Raw genomic sequence first — 8448 nt, forward strand, 5'->3', positions numbered from 1 at the left:
CAAACTCAACAATATAACTATCACATAAAGCATTCTTATCATGAGTCTCATGCATAAAATTATTACTCTCCACATAGGCATAATCAATTTTATTAGTTGTAGTGGGAGCAAATTCAACAAAGTAGCTATCATTATTATTCTCATCATCAAATATAGGAGGCATAGTATCATCAAAGTAAATTTTCTCCTCAATGCTTGGGGGACTAAAAAGATCATGAAAACCAGCTTCCCCAAGCTTAGAACTTTCTACATTATTATCAACAATGGTGTTCAAAGCGTTCATACTAATATTACTACCAGCATACAAATAAGATTCCATAGGTTTTTTAATTTTCGCATCAAACAATCCATGTTTTAAATCAGGAAATAGAATAAGAAGCTCATTGTTGTCCATTATGCCAAACTAGTGTAAACAAGAAACAAAAAGATGCAATTGCAGGATCTAAAGGAAATAGCTTCGAGCACAAACACAATGGCGCCAGAAAAGTACTGTTAACTGGAACCGGAGTATGAGTGCCTTTTTACCTTTCCTCCCCGGCAACGGCGCCAGAAAAGTACTTGATGTCTACGGGAGCTTCTATTCTTGTAGACAGTGTTGGGCCTCCAAGAGCAGAGGTTTGTAGAACAACAGCAAGTTTCCCTTAAGTGGATCACCCAAGGTTTATCGATCTCAGGGAGGAAGAGGTCAAAGATATCCCTCTCATGCAACCCTGCAACCACAAAGCAAGAAGTCTCTTGTGTCCCCAACACACCTAATAGGTGCACTAGTTCGGCGAAGAGATAGTGAAATACGAGGTGGTATGAATAAGTAGTAGCAACGGCACCGGAAAAGTGCTTTGCCCGGGACGAGTAAACAAGCGGTAGTAACGCAGCGGTAGTAACGCGATAGAAACAATAAACAAGCGGCGATAGCGATATTTAGGAACAAGGCCTAGGGATTAGACTTTCACTAGTGGACACTCTCAACATTGATCACATAACAGAATAGATAAATGCATACTCTGCACTCTTGTTGGATGATGAACACATTGCGTAGGATTACACGAACCCTCAATGCCGGAGTTAACAAGCTCCACAATAATGCTCATATTTTAGTAACCTTTAGTGTAAGATAGATCAAAAGACTAAACCAAGTACTAGCATAGCATGCACACTGTCACCTTCATGCATATGTAGGAGGAATAGATCACATCAATATTATCATAGCAATAGTTAACTTCGCAATCTACAAGAGATCATGATCATAGCATAAACCAAGTACTAACACGGTGCACACACTCGTCACCTTTGCACACGTGCGGGAGGAATAAAACTACTTTAATAACATTGCTAGAGTAGCACATAGATAAATTGTGATACAAACACATTGCAATCATAAAGAGATATAAATAAGCACCTCACTATGCCATTCAACGAGTGAATAAGTATTCTGTGAAATATAGCCTAAGAGACCCACACGGTGCACACACTGTCACCTTTACACACGTGGGACAAGGAGTCTCCGAGAGATCACATAAGTAAAACTCACTTGACTAGCATAATGACATCTAGATTACAAGCATCATCATATGAATCTCAATCATGTAAGGCAGCTCATGAGATTATTGTATTGAAGCACATAGGAGAGAGATGAACCACATAGCTACCGGTACAGCCCCGAGCCTCGATGGAGAACTACTCCCTCCTCATGGGAGCAGACGGCGGTGATGAAGATGGCGGTGGAGATGGCAGCGGTGTCGATGGAGAAGCCTTCCGGGGCACTTCCCCGCTCCGGCAGGGTGCCGGAACGGAGACTCCTGTCCCCCGGATCTTGGCTTCGCGATGGCGGCGGCTCCGGAAGGTTTTCCGTATCGTGGTTTTTCGTATCGGGGTTTTCGCGACGGAGGCTTTATATAGGCGAAGAGGCGGCGCAGGAGGGTCGAAGGGGTGGCCACACCATAGGGCGGCGCGGCCGGGGCCCGGGCCGCGCCGGCCTATGGTCTGCGGGTGGCCTGTGGCCCCCCTCCGGTCCTTCTCGGGTGTTCCGGATGCTTCCGTTGAAAATAGGAACCCGGGTCTTGATTTCGTCCGATTCCGAGAATATTTCGTTACTAGGATTTCTGAAATCAAAAACAGCAGAAAACGAGAACCGGCACTTCGGCATCTTGTTAATAGGTTAGTTCCAGAAAATGCACGAATATGACATAAAGTGTGCATAAAACATGTAGGTATCATCAATAATGTGGTATAGAACATAAGAAATTATCGATACGTCGGAGACGTATCAAGCCCTATACACACCTACTCCAACCACCCCTCCGGTGTGACCATGGGATAGTACCGACTGGACTTCTTCCTCAGTCTCGGCTATGTATGGGCTCGTGCCGCCGCTAGTCGAGCTGAACTACAAGCGCACCTCCCGCGGCGGCCACGTGGTGATGTACTGGTTGGTGATGGAGATGCAGCTGGTCATGGGCATCTTGGCCATTGCATTCTACGTTGTCGGAATGATCGTAAAAAATGATTTCCAAGTGCCCATGTGTCTTTGTCCTACTCTCTTAGACCATCTCCAATCCGGCAACACATTTCGTCCACAAGCTTTTATCGATGGACTATTTTGGCACCTCGATGTCGACTCATCGCATCCTATTACCCACTACTCAAAGTACTCTCCCACAAAAAAAAGTGCATATGAATGGGTCACTGTGGTCAAAATTGTCGCGTGGTTGTCCATGGTGACCTAAAGTCATCTCAAATCTGGGCATATTTTGCATGGTCGTGGACGGAGACGGACATGCGGCGTATCCTCGCGCGTCTGCACATTCCTCTCCCTAGGGAAACATGTCGGTGACGCAATTGCCCATGCGGGACTTATTAAATGGGACCGACGGGGGACGGATCAACCCCATGCTAGGTCAATTCCCTCCGCACTAGCCATCCCCACCGTCATGGCTCCAAAGAAGCTCGCGGGAAGAACGACCAGGAAGCGTCGTTGAGCCACCACGTGCATGTCTCCCTCGCACCCCACCGTCGGATGTGGTTCGTGTCGCAGGCACTGGCTCACGTGGCTTCCTCAGCCGCCAACACATCGTCGCGATCATTGGTTCGCATTGAAACTCCAGCGCTACCAGCACCGATGGAGGAGAGCGAGGTCCAAGCCGACCAGGACGAGCTCTAGATGTGGTCCCACCTGAAAGGATCGTATGCCGCACCTAGAGGGGGGGGTGAATAGGTGCTAACCAATTTTTAGTTCTTTTTCAATTTAGGCTTGACACAAAAGGTAAATTCTCTAGATATGCAACTAAGTGAATTTACCTATATGACAAGGTTATCAACTAGGCAAGATATAGCTACGCAATATATAAGAGATAGAGTGGGATAGAGGTAACCGAGAGTGAAGCACGCGATGACACGGAGATGATTCCCGTAGTTCCCTTCCTTTGCAAGAAGGTACGTCTACGTTTGGAGGAGTGTGGTTGCTACGAAAGCCAAACCAACAGCCACGAAGGCTTCACTCAGATCTCCGGTGAGCAACGCCACGAAGGCCTAGCCCACTTCCACTAAGGGATTTCCTCGAGGCGGAAACCGGGCCTTTACAAGGTTCTTGGGGCACACATCCACAACCAAATTGGAGGCTCCCAAATCTGTTACAACACAACAAATCAACAAACATACATCAACAACAATCACTAGGGATCCAAAGAGGAACACTAGCAAGGGGGCCCTCAAGCATAAGAGGGGGAAATGAAAAACGCTTCGGTGAGGATGTAGATCGGGGTCTTCTCCGTCGATTCTCCAAAGCACAAGGGATTTGGATGGTTGAGGAAGGAGATCCGATGGATTTGAAGTTCTTGGTGGCTCAACAATGGTGTATCTCTTTTTAGAAGGGGGAATGAGCAACCCTAGCTCAATGGAGAAGAAGCACTTAAAAAGGGGGCAGCTGATTCGGCCGTTGGAGAGCTGGGCAGGGGTGGCCGGTAGTACCGGCGAGTTTGGGCCGGTACTACCGGACTTGGGCGAGCGCGCGAGGCCAGCCGGGGGACGCCACGTGGCCTGGAGGGCTCGGTCCGGAGGGGGAGGCCGGAGCCTCCGGCCCGGGGTACCGGCCGTGGTACCGCCGGGTGCCCCAACCTCCCTGGAAGTATACTGAGGCGCCCCCCCCTTCCCCGGTACCTTGGGCGGTACCAAGGCCGGAGCCTCCGGCCGTGGCCAGGCCGGCGGTACCGCCCAGGTACCCTCCTTCTTCTTCTTTTCTTTGTTTTCTTTGCTTCTCTCTTCTTCTTCATAATTCTTTCTTCCTTCTTTTCTTTCTTATCTCTTTCTCTTCTTCTTCTCATTTCTTGTATACTCTTCACACTTAAAGCATCTAGAGAATGTAATAACCTACAAATCTTATAAACCAAAATGTTCATATATTATCATTGTCATCAACACCAAAACACATATAAAATGAGATATGATCTTTCAATCTCCCCCTTTTTGGTTTCTTGATGACAAAATAAGATTTGCAAAAGATGAGAGTATTTGAGCAGAGAGAATATAAGATTTGCATAAAAGGCTCCCCCTAGACATGTGCATCTAATAGAATTAACATGTGAATGATAGGCACATAATCTAGGATCAAACTACTCAAGAAAATATGAATCACCAACAAGTGCAAAGATGCTTAGTAAGCAAATAAATTCATCACTTGTAGAGAGGAGAGACAACCATATGTGAGTAAACACAAGTGTTGAGTTTAGAGATCATACCACATGAAGTTCACTTAGTCTTTACCATAGATAGATAGATAGATAATGTCCATACATAAATAGATAGCCCCTATGTCTCACACACATAGATAAGGTGCATAAAACATGATAAGTAGTTCTCAACAATAGATAACCATAAGTCACAAGCATAAAAAGTCAAAGAAAACGCAAGCTTGTGACTTCCCATGCAAATCCCGAACCTAATAGAACTCTTCTCCCCCTTTGGCATCAAGACGCCAAAAAGGTTGAAGAGCGATGCTACCGTCCCTAGCCATCAAGGAAGTCCTCGGCAACATCGGAGTCGACATCATAGGAGGGACCATCCTCGCCATCAGACCACTGGCTATGAGAAGAAATCCACTGAGGCTTCGGAAGGATATTCTCTTCAGATCCTGGAGGAGACACTTCCACACCAAGCTTGGCCATGATGCTCTTCTGACGGCGTCGAGCTTTCTTCTCTGCCACATAGGCGTCATACATGCGCTCCTGAATATCCAGCTGCAGGCAGAAGGTCTTCTTTACCTTGATCTTGAGTTTGGTGTACCAAGAGGGCTCGAGCATGGGATCATATGCGGAGTGAGCCGGAGGCCCCCCAAGGGCCATATGAGGAGTAAAACCATCAAGGTGTCTAATGCCATCAAACCGGCGAACAGTGGGAGGAACTGCAGGACCTGCTGAAGGAGGTGCTGAGGCAGAAGGTGCTGCAGTGGTAGACGGAGCTGCTGGGGCTGAGGTAGAAGCAAGGAGCTCATGATCTTTGATAAGAAGATTCTTGCGTTTATGAGTAGTGAGTGCAGAAAATGGTTCCAGAATGGCACCCTCAAACTTCTGACGCCACACCTCAGAAATAAGCTTCATGATGAAGGGACCAAAGGCAGGAGACTTCTTCTCAACCATACGCAGGAAAATCTGGTTCCACAGGCAATCCATGACATCCATCTTCACACCCTTGCCCTTGCGGAGATGAGTTTGAAGCATCAAGTCAATGACAAAAGAATGGATCTCATCAACATTACCCACTCTGACGGCAACAGTCTCACGGTAGATGCGAAGCATAATATCATAGACGGGTTGGAGACCGGAAGTGAATCCAAGCTTGCATCGACCGGGCATATAGAGCGGCTCAAGAACATCTTTGGTGCTTGCATTAGACTGCTCATGAAACCTCCAACCACTATCAGTGTCATGTTCACAATCTTCCGAAGAGGATAGCCAAGAATCTGTCCAAAGGTGCTCCAAGTGGTAGTGAGTACCTCATCACGAGTCATCCAAGTGATGGAGCGAGCGTCATCCTCATGAAAATAGACTCGTGGCAAAGAACTGAGTCACAAGGTAAGGATCATAGTTGCAATGGAAAGCCATAATGGGAAGCAAACCAAACTCCTTGCAAATACCAAGAGCTTCATGAAAGTAGGCATCCTTCTTCAAATGGTCAATGTTGATATACCGTTGATCAACCACCTTCACCTTGTCGGGAGGATAGACTTCATTGAATATGCGTTCTTGAACCTCGGTGTAGAAGTGGCGGTTGTGGGTGCGAGAAGACCGAGGCCCCAAATAAGGATTAGCGGTGCGAATAGCCATGTATGCATGAAGGCGGACGCTGCCATAGGACACAATAGCCTTCTTCCCTTTCTTTTTATTTGCCAAAGACGCACCACGCGCAGTAGTGGCACGGGGTAACACTTCATCTTGTTCAACAAAATCATCCTCAAGGGGCGGATCCCCTCTCCTCTTCCGACTAGAACCTGTGAAATAGACGAACAGAGCCGAGGGAAATATGGGATAAGGGCACAAGCTCATCTCAATCTTAACAAAATTTTGACCCAAAATACACATGCATGATGAGAAAAAAATAAGGCCACACAATGGGTAAAAAAAATGCTACAAAGTAGAGGTTAAAGGTGCTACATACTAGAGGGCATAGATCAGCAATAGATACAACCTCTAAGAGTAAGATTTAGCCAAAAATCTAAGCATGTAGAACCACTAACCAACACACATGTGAGCCAAAAATGCGAGCAAAATACATTGGGGAAGAGGCTAATACCGGGAGCCATGGCGGAGGAGGGGTGGGGGAAGGCTCCCACGGAGCCGATCCGGCCGGAGATGGCCGGAGAGAGGCCGGGGGAGCAAGGGAGCCGGCAGGGGCGGCCGGGCGGCTGAGGAGATTGGGAGCAGGGAGGAGGGGGCGAGTGGGGAGGGTGGGGAGCGTGGCTCGACCCGCCCGCACAAGGAGGCACCGGCCCGAGGCCGGCGGTAGTACCGGCCAGGCCCCAGGCGGTACTACCGGCCTGGTCAGGCCCGGGTCGGCCAGCCTCCGCCCCCGATTTTTTTTTTTTTTTGTAGGCTGTTTTAAAAAAAAAAACTCCCTTTTTTTTATAGGCTGTTTTAAACAAAATGCTCCCCTTTTTTTTTAGGCTGTTTTAAACAAAATCCCCCCTCCTTTTTTTTTATAAAGATACTCTCTTTAAACCAAACAATTTTGATATGCAATTTTTTTTTTTTTTTTTTTTGAGACGAGCTTGTGCAAGATATAGAATGTTTTGAGAGGTGAGAGAATGGCTTAGGTTGGACACAAAGAGAGGTAAGGTAATATGAACTCAAGTTTGCAAGGAGCAAATCAATAGAAACCAAACATTGAGCCAATTCCCCTAAAAACAAAAGATAGGCAAATGAAGTCCAATAAAGATCCAAATTACTCCAACTCTTCATAGAGAAGAGTGTGGTGGCCTAGGCCACCATATATGAGTGTTATGGCATGGCACCGCGAAGATATATCTTGGGCCCGAAAACCACTACTCATCATTGAAGCTCACATATCATTATATGATATAAAGAGAATGATTTCTTAATGTTGGCATTATGGGGGGAGGGATAGCTCAATAATTTAAACCGCACTCCCCCTATTTCCATGCCCACATCTAAACCAAATAAAGTATTGAGACGAAGGTGTGTTTGCAAGATGGTCAAGCTATACTCCTTGAATCGATGATATTTAGCTCATTCCTCAAATAAGAGAACCTTGCTTCATCAAGAGGCTTCGTGAATATATCGGCAAGTTGATCTTTGGTAGGAACATAGATAAGCTCAATATCACCCCGGGCAACATGATCCCTAATGAAATGATTCCGGATCTCAATATGCTTCGTTCTTGAATGTTGCACCGGATTATAGGCAATCTTGATAGCACTTTCATTGTCACATAATAGAGGCACTTTGTCACAAATGACACCGTATTCCTTTAAAGTTTGCCTCATCCATAACAATTGAGTGCATCCACTTGCGGCGGCAACATATTCGGCTTCGGCGGTGGAGAGAGATATGCAATTTTGCTTCTTAGAAGACCAACACACCAAGGACCCGTAGGATAACGTTGCATAGAAAACAAAAATTTTCCTACCGCGAACACGCAATCCAAGCCAAGATGCAATCTAGAAGACGGTAGCAACGAGGGGGTATCGAGTCTCACCCTTGAAGAGATTCCAAAGCCTACAAGATGAGGCTCTTGTTGCTGCGGTAGACGTTCACTTGCCGCTTGCAAAGCGCGTAGAAGATCTTGATCACGATCGGTTCCGGCGCCACGAACGGGCAGCACCTCCGTACTCGGTCACACGTTCGGTTGTTGATGAAGACGACGTCCACCTCCCCGTTCCGGCGGGCAGCGGAAGTAGTAGCTCCTCTTGAATCCGACGGCACGACGGCGTGGTGTCGGTGG

This window comes from Lolium rigidum, chromosome 4, assembly GCF_022539505.1.
Source record: "Lolium rigidum isolate FL_2022 chromosome 4, APGP_CSIRO_Lrig_0.1, whole genome shotgun sequence".
Taxonomy (NCBI): domain Eukaryota; kingdom Viridiplantae; phylum Streptophyta; class Magnoliopsida; order Poales; family Poaceae; genus Lolium; species Lolium rigidum.